This window comes from Colius striatus, chromosome 15, assembly GCF_028858725.1.
Source record: "Colius striatus isolate bColStr4 chromosome 15, bColStr4.1.hap1, whole genome shotgun sequence".
Classification (NCBI taxonomy): domain Eukaryota; kingdom Metazoa; phylum Chordata; class Aves; order Coliiformes; family Coliidae; genus Colius; species Colius striatus.
This window is the reverse complement of record NC_084773.1, coordinates 18711329-18726306: the sequence shown is the minus strand read 5'-3', so window position 1 is coordinate 18726306 and position 14978 is coordinate 18711329. Positions and strand designations below refer to the sequence as shown.

The window sequence follows — 14978 nt, the reverse complement described above, 5'->3', positions numbered from 1 at the left end:
AATGATCTGTTCCAAAATGTACAGTGCACTCACAGTGATGTTTTACCACAGAAGTCCAGGTGTTTCCTGTCTGACTTTGGAAGGGCTGCTAGCTTGTGATAGGTTTACTAAGCAATGCTTTTAGAAGTTTAATGTGCAGCAAAATAACATTTTACTCTATCCCAACCCTCAAAATGCAAATGGTTCACATTTTTAAATGCTGCTATTCCTAATGTGCTAACGTTTCCTAATCTAATGTGGAGGATGGACTCCAGAAAGTCTATTTCATATGCACAAGGAACTGCCATTGTTCTTTATTTGAACATCTCTGCTGTAGCTCCCTGAAGTGTTTCACTAACACAGATTGGGAAAGTAAAGATGGAAATTGATATTTTCTACATTGTGCCTCCACTTGATGTTTATGTTGATGGTAATTCCACACATGATTGCTGGCAGTGTTCTCAGTTTGATGCTCTGTTCTTTTTTGAACAGTCCAGCTGGGCACAGTGTTCAATAGGTTGTATCTCAGCAAAGGGCTTTGAGACTATTAAGGCAACCTGCCTGAGCTGTAAAGCAGACCCTTTCCACATAGCCTGAAATCATTTTAGTTGTAGGAGATTGCAGTGACACACTTTTCCTTACCCAGAGAACTGTGAAACTGCAAAAGATCAATTCCTGGCATCAGAGATGAACGGAATCAGTCGTGCTGGTACACTGCAGCCCTGCACCCACGCGTCCCTGGGCCTGCTCTGTCCACACATGCACCTTTCCTTCCAGGGAGATGAGGAAGTAGGAGCAGAGAAACAGGCACTCGGGTGACACCTACACTGTCCTGAGAGCCAGCACTGAGAGCAGTCATGCTCCAGGGACTGAACAGCTCCCAGGGCCAGCTGTAATCCCACAGCCATCATTAACTGGGTTAGAAACATCAGCGTTCACAGGGATTGGCATCTTCATTAAATTATTACTTAGAACTGAAGCCCGTCATTATGGAGCCTGAACTCTAGATTGTGCCAACGCTTCCACATTACCAGTGGATGTGTCCAAGCCCCTGAATACATAATCCAATGACATAGCCAACCTACTTTTCCATGACATGTTCCCCAGATGGAAAGCTTTACCTTAGGACTGTGTGTGCCATGCTAGAAAGTACACTCCTCTGTTTTCACTGAGAGGAGATGAGGTTTCTGTTTATTTCTGTTTACTGGAGATGGGCTGCTAAATCTCTCAGTGTGCAGACTTTCTGAGGAACTCAGAGCTGTACTGCTGTCAACAGTTGTACTTTTGTGTGATCACCACAGCACAACAGGGAAATTTTTGAGAGCATTCAGTTGTTTAAAAAGCCAGATTTCTTTTGAAAATCTAAGCTCCATGGCAGCTGCTTTTCTTTCTGAAATGGCAACGTTGTCTCCTCAGAAGAACTAGATATAAGTGCTTCTCTGTGAAAAGTAACATGAAAATCACTTCCAGAGAGACATGACCAGCCAAGAGAAACCAATTAGTGCCAATTAAGCTGGCTCCCAGCTAAGCTAACTCCCTTCTGCAAGTCTTCGTGAATGCTTTTGGTGGAAGTCAGGAAATGCTTTCTTCTTCCACAGCTATGTCTTGTGACAGCAACTCTGCCTGTTTCAGCCAGTTCCTCTTAAGCCCTATGCCAAGAGCACAGCAGAGCCCTATTTTCTCCATTCTGCAAACAACAAGCTACACAGTGGCGGTGGAGGTAAAGATGAATTATAAAAACCACCCTGCAAGTAGGAGGGAACAGAAATTTTGGACAAAGTTCTAAGCCAGGAAGTGAAGAGACTATTGGAGAGCTCAACTGCTGAGAAACCCAGAGCCTGTCACTCGGGAGCCATCTAGTGCCTGCTCTCTGCACAGGATCACAGCATGGTGGGGGCTGGAAGGGCCCTCCAGAGTTCATCCAGCCCAAGCCCTGCTAAAGCAGGTTGCCCTTGATCAGGTGGGTTTGGAAACCTTCAGAGGAGCCTCCACACCCCCACTGGGCAGCCTGGGCCAGGTCTCCCTCCCCCTTACAGTAAAGACATTTTTCCTCGAGTTCCAGTGAAACTTTTTGTGTTCCAGCTTGTGCCCATTTACCCCTTGTCCTGTCACTGGGCACTACAGAAAACAGACTGGCCCAATCCTCTTCACACCCACTCTTTAGGTATTGATCAGTATTGATAAAGTCCTGGCTCAGCCTTCTCTTCTCCAGGCTGAACAGCCCCAGGGCTTGCAGCCTGAACTCCTCAGAGAGATGCTCCAGTCCCCTCAGCACCTTGGTAGCCCTGTGCTGGCCTCTCTCCTGACATTCTCTTATCACTCTTGAACCAGGGAGACCAAAACTGGACACAGTACTCCAGATATGGCCTTAACCAGAGCAGAGTAGAGAGTGAGGACAACTTCTCTCTATGACCCATCCACAGAGCAATATTCAGTGTAGCACACATGCTCCTCAGCCACTCGGCCTCTGCCCCCGCCAGCCCCCAGAGCAGCTGGAGTACCTTTCAAGCTCTCACTATCTGTCCAGGTTGGGAGAAATTAGCCAAGAAGTTCAGAAGTAACTGGCAGAAGATGGGAGAGAGCACATTCAGACAAGCTGCATTTCCCTGCAAAAGGGACCTGGCAACATTTGTGGGACACTGAGGAGGCTCCTCGTCCCTGCAGAGCATTTCCAGGAGTAGGGGAGTATTTTCTGTAGGAATGCTTTTAAGGCACAATGTCACACCTAATGTGAGTGTACACTCCAGCATATGGCATGTCCCTTGCCTTTTGTGATTCCCCACACTCTGCTCACAGGCACCAGCCCTGGTTGGGAGCAGCAGGGAGGTGCCAGGCCAGTCCTCCAGCGAACTGCCTTGGCTGTGAGCCCTTGCACACTCATTGCTTCCACTGAGTTGGCCAGGATCAAAAGAAACAAGCCCAGAAGACAGGGAGATGGTGGCACATCAGTCAAGGTCTTGCCAAGTCAACAGGGAGCTGGCCGTTTTGGGTTGGGTCAGCTGCGGAGGCACCACGCGCCGCGGCTGCGCTGGGACCGCTCAGTTGTTTCTCTGGCTGAGACATAATTCCATCAGGTCTCAGGCAAGTAGTCAGAGTTCAGAGCCACTTCCAGACAGCTCTGGTGAATAAAGCCCCTCGTTATTTCAGAGATTTGCTAATTGTATTTTTGATTTGCAGCACTGGGAATGAGAACACCTATTTTTCTCTTTTCGCTGACTGCAGCGCGTTTGGTGTAGGCACCCCGGGGAAGCAGCGATTTAGTCATCCAACCACGTAACAACGTGGGGCTTAATGAGGAACACATTTGTACTTTCCACTCTCACTCTGAGAAGGGGCCTATAAATAAAGCATATTTGCCCTCAGATCAAGAAAACCTTATTCTTCAATAATGTCGTTAGGTTTTCAGTGAGATGTGCAGGCAATTACTGGTGAGAGTGCTCAATGCTGCACAGCCCAGGAATATGACCTAATTTATTATAATTTTATAAATGCTCGAATTCAATTAAATACAAACTTTTGCATAACATTTAAACTGTTTGCTTAGTTCTCCCCAGAGCTCACAGTAGGTTACTGTGAGCCAAACAGCATTACAGCATGTGTTTGAAACGCCAGAAGGCTTAGGATAGATCCCATACACTTTTAGCTGAATCCCCAGTCGCTGGACAGCAATTTCTGGGCAGAAGCTGCAGCATTAAATAATTGCTAGCTAATAAATATATTTTAGACACATTATAAACCTGAATGTTAAACCTGTTGGAGTAAATGAAATGTTTAGTGTGGAAAAAAATATACAGTTTGCTGTTTTGACCTAGGTGCATTGTCATGGAAACCCAAATCTATCTTGTGCAATAAAAAATCTGCTTGTCATCTGATTTGAGCCAGTTATTTGCACAGGTGGTTTTCTTAGCAGACAAGTACTTAGTGAAAACAAATCTATTCTTTCTCAATAGCTCCATTATATGTTCCCACAACAATGGGTTTCATTTCACTAGCTTTGTAATCAATGATCCATTATCAACTAATTAAATCACATTTAGCTTTTACACCAGTTCATCTGTTACACAAGGCTCGCTCCCCAATCCTTCTCCTTGGGTGTGTTAAGCCTGTAAGAGTTTTAATTAATGGTGAGAATGAAGGATCATAGGTTGCACCCTACTTCAGACAGGCTAAAGGAGTAACAAATGTGGACATGTAAATAAAGCCAACAATTTAATACCAATTTCCTTAAATGAAATAAAGCAGCAGTAGGAGTAACTGAAATCACATTTCCAATCCGTACGTAAAACTCCTGTGAAATATTAAGTTCATATGGTTGCAGACAATGGAAACTGAAATGTGAACTACACTACCAGTTCCAAAATGTCATCCCAAAGAAAATTCAACTTAATAGACAACATCTTTGCTGTTAGGTCTGCTCCAGACCTCACTGAGATCAGTGCAGAGACGTTCATTAACCGGTTTTGGATCCCATCCCTGATGGAATGCTTCGGGCTGAAGCTGTCTCCATCTGAGACACCCCGTCACACGGTACAGATGGTTTATGAGTCCTGGTTGACTTTTTTACAGTATCATAAAAAGCAGTAATAGTAGATGAGAGATGGAAACAGGTAAGCTAAGACAAAAGAAAGCACTTGTGATTGTGTGACATTTTCTACAGGAGTTTTAAGGCATATAAAGATGACACGGTCACAGTTCTAAAAACAATGCCTGCACGATTCCACTGACATCTTAGGAACTATTTTACTTGATATCAGTGATACCTATAATCAAATAGGACCAGGTGGACAATGTCTTTTCATCTCTTTCTCCTCTGACTAACGGATAGCAATGTCACTCACCTGTAGGTTTCTCCAGACTGGCAGATTATTCCTGAGACTCACCCAACATCTCAACTGGGATGCCCACCCCTGGCTGGGCTCTGCAGCTGCACCTCACACCTCCCTTCCCTTGGCCAAGCAGTGCTGCTTCAAGGAGTGCTCAGTGGCTGCAGCATAAGGACAAAAGCTGTTCACCCTCATGCCCACCAGTGGCCCAGGATCAAGTCTGGGAGTCTCCATGGGGTGGGCTGCATGCAGTCCTGAGCACCACTGGGTCAGCTGCCCATGCTGTGCAGAGCCCGGACTCCAAGTGCCATTCCCCTGAAGGAGGTGAAGCCCAAAAGAAAGAAATACTGTCTCCTACCTTGAGGGATGGTGAAGGGTTAAATGTGAAACTTCCCTTTTGAAGCCATTGGCTCCTGAGCTGCTTTTCTAGGCAGTTTTGAGCATCTGCTACAAAGAAGCTGAGCGGGATTTAAGATTGGTAGAAAATACTCTAGGTAAATAACAGGCCCTTGCACATTCCTTTGCAAATGTGGCAAAGTGTGTAAACAGCTTTTTGGGGCCAATTATACAAGTTTTATGTTTAGTCTACAAACTGGGTACCCTTAACTGAAGCTCCTTTGTTTCTAGTTGGAAAGGCTTTATCAAAGATTGAAGAACCAAGTTTGATGCATGTGTTGGAACGTTAAATCCTGTGCAACCCCGGCACCCTGGAAACGCAGCGCTGTGGGGCACCACGAGGACATCACAGGCGTTAAAAAAGGGATTTTATCTGATCACCATTTGTATGGAATTTTGCACACTCCCAGGGAACAGCTGTCTATACACTCAGCATGATATTTAAACTGTAAATTGGTTTATTAATGCAAAGAACAGACTCGACTGTAGATGCTTCGCTAGATGGCACTACAGTACTGTAAACACTGGAAGGACATGCAGTTCAGTTCCTGCCTCGGAGTTTATTTGTAATCAAGTTTACTTCTGTAATACATAGTAGGTGTGATGGTGATGAGTATTACCAAGGAGCAAGAGACATCTCGACCCACAGATATTAGTTTGCTCCATTCCACACAGGGACATGAACACACGCTCATGGCACTGGGAAGGCCAAAAGCTGGAACACGATGGAGAGATTCCAGGGGAATTGCAACTAGAGCAAGTATTTCCATACACAAAATAAACATGGGGAACAAACTTCTGTGCAGTGAAAGGTGCAGGAGAAGAACAGGGCTCCGATTTTTGAGAGGAATCAGAAAAAGAGGGAGCTGTGGCCAAGAACTGAACAACAGCTTTAACACATTAAAAGTGCCAAGAAACTTGGAAGGGTCGCATTTAAAGAACAGAAATGCTACAAAAAGCCTAGAAAAGAGGAAAGGTTTTCCAGATTGAATTTGAGAGTAGATAAGAGGTACTCTAGGGGTATTATATTTCCTTATCTTGGAGAAAGAAAGTATTCTGCCCACAATCTTACGATTTCCCTGAAGATTAGCAAATAGCAAACTAGGGCCAGCTCTTCATCTGCTGTTGACTTTCGTGGCTCCTCTGATTTAAGTGAAATCACTGTGACTTAAACCAGATGAAGATCAGACCTTGAGCAGATAACATCTTTTTGTCCTCTCTCAAAGATCATGATTAAATTATGTGCAAAGTTTAGGCATCCTGCATTTTCTCTAAATTGTGTTAACAAAGTGGTTTTTATTGAAGCACTCGGATGTTCCCATTGTTACTTGCATTTTTCTTTAACTGATCTCATCCAGGCTACTGCATTGTATTTCAAGTAGTAATTTGGTAACCCCAGGGTTCCATACACATGAGGCTAGATGTGTCAAGCGTGTGCTCTGACAGATGAGATTTGGCAGACCTAGCTGCAGTGTGGCTAAAGACGTGTCCACCTCCAGCTGTTACCTCTCAGCCTTCCAGAATCAGCATCCTCTAGAAAGGGTGACAGAAGGGGACCTGTGTCAGCACTGTGAGTTCCCTGGTTCACAGCCTGGCACTTCAGCCTAAAGCACTGATGGGGAGGGCGTGAAGTACAAGAGTGAGTTAGGGTGACCTACAGACACTCCCTGTGGCAGTGGCAGCAGTTGGCAACACGAAGCAGGCAGCTGGGAATAGAACAACTGCCACAGCCAAACCTGGCAGAGTTTGATAATGAGAGGCAAAGGCACCAGCAGACCTGCAAAAGTGCACTCTTCAGTCCAGCCCTATGAACAAAACATTTGAGCACCTTCTCGTTCTCATTGACTTCACAAGTCTTCATGCCAAAGCCTATAAAGACTCACCAACTTCTAATCCGTTCTGAATGAGGAGTTAAAATGAGAGTATTCCATTTCATTAACAAAATTATTTGCAACTTTCTGGCTTCTAACATGACTGTAGTACCTCCCATTCCTCAGTGTGATAGTACTACTTGACACTAGCCAAGTGTAAAGACCTGTCTTGTGAAGGCTGTCCATCTACAGCAACAGCAGAGGGTCAGCAGGGTGGGCTGGAAAGGAGTCTGAAGCACAATCTTGAAATCTGGTTTTAGAAAAAGAAATTACCCAGTATTTTCCTGTTGATTCAGTGAAAAAGAGTGTTAATCTTTGCCCTGAGGTTCAAGTTCCACTGGGTGATATATGCTTTTAGCACTGGGACTGGTGATGTGGACTCTGAGTAAGTCTCTGAGTAAAAGAACCCCTACTTTTATCAAAATTGTAACTGCTGAACGCATTCACATCACACAGCTGTCACACACATCTTGATTTTAGCTCTGGAGGTTTGAGAGGCAAGTGAAACTGAAAGATTTCCCAAATTCCACAAATCTGAGCCCGAGAATGTCAGTTTGTCAGTCTCCAGTCACAACTCCCAGCAAGTCCTGGAGCCATCAAACACCATCATCTCACAGGAAAGTGCAACATACATTCTGTAGTGTTAAAATCATTCTTTTTCACCCGTCCCTCTGACTGGTGGTGCAAAGCGATTGAAAGCTGCTGCCTGGCTGTCAGAGAGCACGTCTCATATTACTTCATCTGCAATGAAGTTTCCAATTAGTTCATGTCCAATTCAGACTGCTGAGACATGCATCCAGCTCTCCCCAGACAACTTGTCTTTTTACAACCAGAAGCATTGACAAGTGGAAGAAGAGTGATTTAGCCATTTGGCCAGGATTTAAAGACTTTGTTTTGCAAGCAGAATGCCTGGCTTGCAGAAGTGCCAGATAAATGGGTCCCGCTCCCACACACATTGACTGTGCTCCCGGTTCTAGCGCTGCAGGTTCCTTCTCACGGCCAAGTGAGAGGTGATGAAACTGTGGAGTTTGTTTCAAGCCTAAGATGGGTGCTGAGCCATTTTGGACAAAAGGCCAATGTAACTTCTGCTCAGGAGATGGTTGCAAGCGTGAGTGAGGAAACGCAGTGGTTGGAGTGGCCTTGGGAGCTGTGTAATGAGCAAGGGAGACAGAGGAGAGTAGCAGGGCTTGGTACTGTGCTTCAGGCTGGGTGGGAGCTTCCACAGTGCTTTTCCTTCAGCCTAATTGGGTTCCTCTGGAAGGCTAAAGGAGCCTGATCATTGCTGTCACCAGGAGCAGGGTCAGTTAAACAGAAAGCACTTTGTACTGCTCTCACCTTAGTACCTATAGGTATGACATATCCAATTACTTTAAATTGACAAAGAGCTCCTCTAATTGAGGTATCTGAATAATAAGCCTCATTTACTTGGAAATGTTAACAGGGCTGTAACCCCGTGCAGTGTGGCACATGCTTCACGGCGCGTGAGGCTCCAGTGCCCGGTTCCCCTTCACACTGATCCATACAGTGGTATCTGAATCACAGCACTACGAAACATGACTGGAGCAGTTGTGTTTCTGCAAAAAGACTGCAAGAGAATTTGGTACTGAAGTACACCCATAAATATTTACATATTTTATGAGTGTATCCACTGGCTGTGACAGTCAAAAGCAGTCTTATGCTTGGAAGTGTCAGTAGATAGCAACAGTGATGTGCTTTCTGTGTTTTAATAACAGCATGTTTATTTTCATGTTCTCTCAGTAGCCAGCTGCATAGTTCTAAATGATCATTATGGAGGTTGTCTCTCCAGACAGAGATGTAAAAACGTATTTGACCCACTTGTAATATATTGGATTTTTCTTTATAATCTCATTAAAAAGTGTGCAGTGAACACAAACCCATAATTTACCTGGTGTTGTAGTTTCATTAAACATCAAAAGCGTGCTTGATGGAGTAGAATAATCCTATTCTGCATCCTTCATTGAACATCTTTCAGAATAAGTTTCTTCATTTAATTAGAAGGTTTCTCTAAGTAAAGATTGCACTGCTTTTACTAGTCTGAACAAATTTGCATTTGTTATCCCAAGCACCCTCTATTTCACCGCACTTATCAGAAGTGTGTTAGAACATATGATGCAAAATATCTCCACAAATTGGTACTTATTTCCAAAATTGTGTTAGCACTAATTCAAAAGGGAAGGAACAGAGAAGCTCCATTACACTTTAAAGTGGAATTTTCCCTTCGAATCTGTGGATTAGTCATGGCAAACAATGAAATGTTTAACTCAACATTAAATGGGATTATTAACTATCTTTTCAAAGGGGAAAATCATATGCATTATTCTATTCCTAGTACAAAAGGGCTGTGAATTAGTTTCTCTCTTCATTCAGTGTAAAACAATGACTAATACCATGGGCATACTTCAGCCTCGGAGGACTCTGCTCAATCCCATACACTGACAGCTATCTGGATCGTTTTAAAATGAAGGTGACATTCTCTGTGATTAAAACATGGTACAGTTGTGGTGGTGGTGAGGCTTGGAAGAGTTGGGATGCTGCAGACGGGGCTATTGTAGCTCAGGCAGTTTGGGGAGGATGCTTTGCAGCTCAGCAGCCGTAACACGCAGTTGAAGAGTAAAGGCGCTTCAATGCCATTTTTCTCCTTTATGTGTCTGGCTTTTGGGTGTGTGACCTTTCTCACATCTGGATCGATACGTCTCTAACCATTAATTCTGGGAAAACCAGGCCTTGTTTGTAGCACTAGAGATTAGGATGTAACACATGGTCAAGTCTCTCGTGCTGAGGAAGAATGGATAGGTGGCTAACTAGGCAGTTCTCTTCTTAATCAATGCCATTGGCTTTCCTGGGAAAGCCATGTACTCAGGCTATAGAGATGGATAGCTCATCAGCACCCAAAACAGCAAGAAGGGAATGGAGCTGGAGTCTTAGCTCAAAAGGTAATGCAGCACCTTAAAGCAAAGTATTTTCTTCCATAATATCCAAGTCCCTGTGATGCTGGTTTGGGTCAGAGTTCACCTTCATTTCATGCATGGTATCAAATCAGTTGCAAGTATTTTCTACAATTAGGCAGCTTTTCTCATGTGTGTAAAAATCATGATAAACATCAAAAGGTTGCAAAAACGTTGCTGAGCCCCAGATTTATGGTACTGAGGACCCTTTCCTCCAAGTAAGCATGAAAAGCTTTCAGCCAGCTGTGCAAAAATCCTCTTAAGGAAGATGGAAATTATGCTGGCCTAACAGAAATTGTCTGTCTGTGGGCACCTGAGAGGATCTTTGGAAGCAGAGTTGTTAGTTAATGAGATCATTTGAATAGTCTTTGTAAGTGGCTGGCAGTCCCAGGGGCAGGAGGGACGAAGTACCAGTCTTTCACCTTTTGGCCCATCTCACATTGAGCAATGACAAGTTCCCCTGAAATGTATCCTTTGGAGACTGCTTTAGAGAAAGCAAAGTGAAGGGCACTTACTAGATTTTCGTACTACATCTCATTTGCTAAGGCACAGCTCGCCAGCAAACCTTCCCTTTGCCCACAGCTGGAGTCCTTGCAGTCCCCACAGGACAATCTTTTATTTGATTGCAAAAAAAAGTATCTGTTTACTTGGCTTCAGAATGGCCTGAAAATCCAGAGCTTTTCATACTGAACTACTCCTGGGTAGGCAAGGGCAAAGAAGTCTTTGCACCAAGTCTGTGGTGAGTGGCTTAAGAGACTTGTGATGAGTTTAACCAATGGAGTGCTTGGAACTAATTAGGGCCTTTGCTGGTGCTTTATTTGGGGCCATAAGAGGTAACAGATAGCCAGTTGTGCTCAGGTGCTTGCTGCTTCTGTTACTGTAATTACTACTTGGAGGCATGTTTGTATTTAAAATAATCAGATACTCTTGTTACACAAATCCATATAACAGCATGACTGCTTCACTTTGTAACTTGACTTTGTTACTTAACTACTTCATTTTGGACAATGGCCAGTCTCATCAAGTGCTGAGGAGGTCTTAGTGGCCTGGTAATATCAAGTTTTGAGGGATTCTTAGTAATAAGTACAACAAAACTGTATTTACCCCTAATTAGAATTTTCTGCCTACCAGAACATACAGGTCAGGTGCATAACTGCTTCCATGGAACCAGATGGAGAAAGAGAACTGGGTGTGTATACAAAATATTGTGAAGTCAGAAGATGCATTTCAATAACACATCTTTCATGAGATGAAATAAAGTTTAATCAATTGATTTTGTCATGAATATTTCAGGGCAGGAAATAAATCTCCCAGTTGTTCTCAGTCATCTCTTATCCTGCTATTCTTCCCTGTCCTGTCTATTCAACGATCCTGTGATCTCCATTTCATGTTAGAAGATTTCTCTCACTTAGCTTTGTGCCATCCCTGCATAAGGCTGTGGTGAATAAGATCAAGTACAAAGTCATGCCAAAAGCTCAGTCCTTGAGCTAAGGACAGTTTTGGATTGAGTCAGCCGACGTCATGGTTCAGTGAGCTGCTGTTTTTCTGGGGTGGCTGCCAGCATGAGCTTCAGCAGCTAAGCATTCACTCTGAAAATAGTGTGGGTGGAAACTCGTCTCCACTAAGTCAGTGGCAAAGTTCCCATCAACTTCAAGGAGACGAGGGTGTCTTCACAAGTGTCTGGGCTCAGTGTGATATTTCTTCTACGTGGCACGCTATGCCAATGCTTTGCTTTTCCCATGTTTCCTGGGGATTGATGCAACAACTGTTAGTCTACATTGAACCTTATCTTTTCTTTTCCTTTTTTAATTTCACTTTCCTGGGGCTTCGTTCCAGCCCTTTGCTAAGAAAATAAAGCATTCTCCATGAAGACAAAGTAAGTCTGTGGTCCCTTTGGACTTGAAATAAATCTTCAGCATATAAATTGAAGGGCAGGAGCTTGAAGCTGTATGTGAAAGATGCCAAGGTGAAATAAGCTTTCAGAGAAATGAGGAATGGCAGAATTCCTTGCAATGACATGTTAACTCTGAAGCATAGTGGTAGTTCAAAGGGCGTTAACACTCTCAGTGTTGCTATTATTCTTTCACTGCTGTGCAGTTAAAAATGAGACAAGCTGCACACATTTCTGTGTGTGGTCATGAATGAGGACTGAATGGCTAATGTACCTTCTGAAGTACAGAGAGAAAAGACTTCTTTGGATTTTTCTCTATGTGTTATTCTCTATGTTTTTATCAGCTCTGTTTCTTTACCAAATGTGCTTTGTTCTTGCAACTTGATTGTGTTTGTCCCTGCACATTTGAGGTAAGATGCTGATGGGCACATGAAGAGGAAACGTGTAAGCTGATTTCAGTAACCATTGCTTATGTTCTTTTTCTGCATTTGATGTTTTCTCTTGCCCAGTTCATCATCCACTTGATAAAAAGTGCCTAAATATGTGTAACAGGTATCGAATCACAGCAGAGCAGATACTCAGCTGAGATACCCAGCCTTACAGCCTTGTCTTGTGGCACAGGATTTCCATCTCTATAGAGTGAGGACTGCATTAAGTTGGGCTGTTCAGGGGACTAAGCCTGCAGTAGCTGTGTTAAACCTGTCCCAGAGTTATCTACATATGGCTACGGAGAGAAACAAATCTAAGTTTATTTTCAATGGATTAGTCAAACTTCACTAAATGCTTGTGTCGACATTCTCATTTGGAATTAAAGCAGCCTTAATTCAGTTTCATTCACTTAGAAAATTGATTAACTGTATGGACAGAGCATTGCAAGCAATAATATTACCATGGCTTAATGAGTTACCATTCATCAGCTGACCGTCAATAACTTCTTGTCTATAAGCTCCCATTCTACCACAGTTACAGTGTGCCTTGTATTTGCGAAGACTTGACAGCCTACACATGGTCAGGGTGAGCAGCTAAGCTGACAGGCACTAATCTTTTCATTTCTCTTGCCTTGAAATCATACCCCATGCTTCTCAAGTTTAGACAAGCCCTAAATTTGTTGAGTGCTTAGCGTGGCCTTCTGTGCAAACAGCCCTTACTCAGGCAAACGACGTCTCTGAGGAGAGATGGAAAAAACCTCTATTTTTACCTTAAGCAATGCTGAATTCCATGCAAGTGCCCAAGGTAGATACAACTGCAATTTCAGCTTTTCCATAATTCTTTCCAATAAGCATTTCCATAATTTCAAAACTCTTACAAGTTGGCTATGCAATGAAACAACTGTTCATGAGTGGTACAGTTTAAATTGATGATGAGCCCCGGTGAAGGAAGCAAAATGAACAAATGAAAAGCAACCACTCTGCAGGGCTTTTCAGCTTATTGTAAAGTTTGGGAAATTGGGCCCACTGTGTCTATTACTCACTTTATAACACTCATAACTAGATTGTTTTGTTTGTTAAACTGCTGGATCCTCTCATGGATCTGAAAGCCTTGCCAACTGTTTTATTTATTGGTAATTTTGTTGAATGCCACAGTAAAATGTAATAATTGGACTTTGTTTATAGTGCCTAAATATGTTTTCCTGAATGGCCTTTTCCAGTTCAGTAAACCCATGGTCCTTATACCACAGATAGATTTAAGACTGCTATTGGTTCTTTGCTTCCTGCATTATTTTCAGATTTAAGTCAAGTTCAGCAGCCGTGGCTTTCAAATTTCGAAGCAGCTTTTCACTACTTTCTATTGTACTCACTTTGAGAGACTCCTCGTGTGGACTTTTCTCCTCTTCATGATCATCCAAACTCACTCAAAACCCCACCTATTCTTGGCACAGGCTCTCTAATAGAAGTACCAGTGAGGTCTTTAGGGAAGGCACTGTGAGTTTTGGAAATGCACGTTTGAACTGCACCAGACTGCACAATTAAAAGATACTCAAGGAGTCTCTGTAGGGATTGATCTCTCCCTTCACTTCACATGGTAATGTCCAGTTTGAGGTGTTCTGAAGGGATCTGGTTTTTGGTGATTGCCAATATCTAATGTAGATGAACAAGTGCCTCTGAAGCCCCTGAACTACAAAGGTGTATTTGAGCACAAGCACTCTGACTCCTTTTGTCGCTCTTTCTCAGACTTTTTGGAAACATCACAAATAAACCCATTCAGGGCATGTGTATTCTAAAGAAAATAGAGGCTATTCTTTGATCAGCAAGAGGCAGGCCTACAAAATCATACTCACGCATGGAAAAGGCACTCAATACAGAGAAAGACCTAAAGCCCAAACGGTATGGTTCGGAGTAGCCGGTGTGGCGGAGCCTTGGGAGATGTGAAAGGCGCGTGAGGAAAGCAGGAGGATTATAAGCAGAGCTGCAACACTGTAGGTTGTGGTAGAAGCAAAGACACTGGTGTTTCAGTTAGATAAAAACGACAGAATTACTTGCTGCTTATGAAAGCCACCATGGGCGCTGGTTTTATTCATTCAGCTCGCCTTTTATCAAGTAAAAAACTGCTTCTACTTAGGCTGTATGAAATTTATCATTTAAAATGAAAACATTGCAGTAAATCACCTCTTTCCCACCCATCTCTCTTCCTCAGAACTCACCAAACATCAAAACACAACTGAAAGAGGGGAAATGAATCTCAAAAAAAAAAACCAAAAGAAGTCTGCTAATCTGTTCATTTAAGTGTTGCTTTAAAATGGCCATTGTGGGGTCTTGGCCATTATCTGTGACAGGCATATAATTGTGCAACATTTTAAAGGTCCCATCTGGCTCCCCAGTACATTTATTCTAATTGTGAAAAAGCAGGGGTATTCTTGCCTCTCATTAGTATAAGCTTACTTGCCTTAGTTTCTTTCTCATAACAACATAGGTCAAAGAGGAGACACCTTAATGAGAATCTCGCTAACATAAACAGGAAATACGGTTCATTTTCTTATCTTCATTTGCAACTCAAAACTTCTGCCCAAAATGAAAACACTCATTTTCTTTAATTCATTTTTTTGCTTTGTCTT

General features: G+C 43.1%; 1 protein-coding gene across 1 annotated transcript in view; it reads left to right on the top strand.

Annotated features, from left to right (window-relative positions):
* Positions 1–14978, top strand: part of PDZRN3 (PDZ domain containing ring finger 3) — a 135333-nt gene that overhangs the window by 60830 nt on the left and 59525 nt on the right. The gene's annotated exons all lie outside the window — the stretch shown is intronic.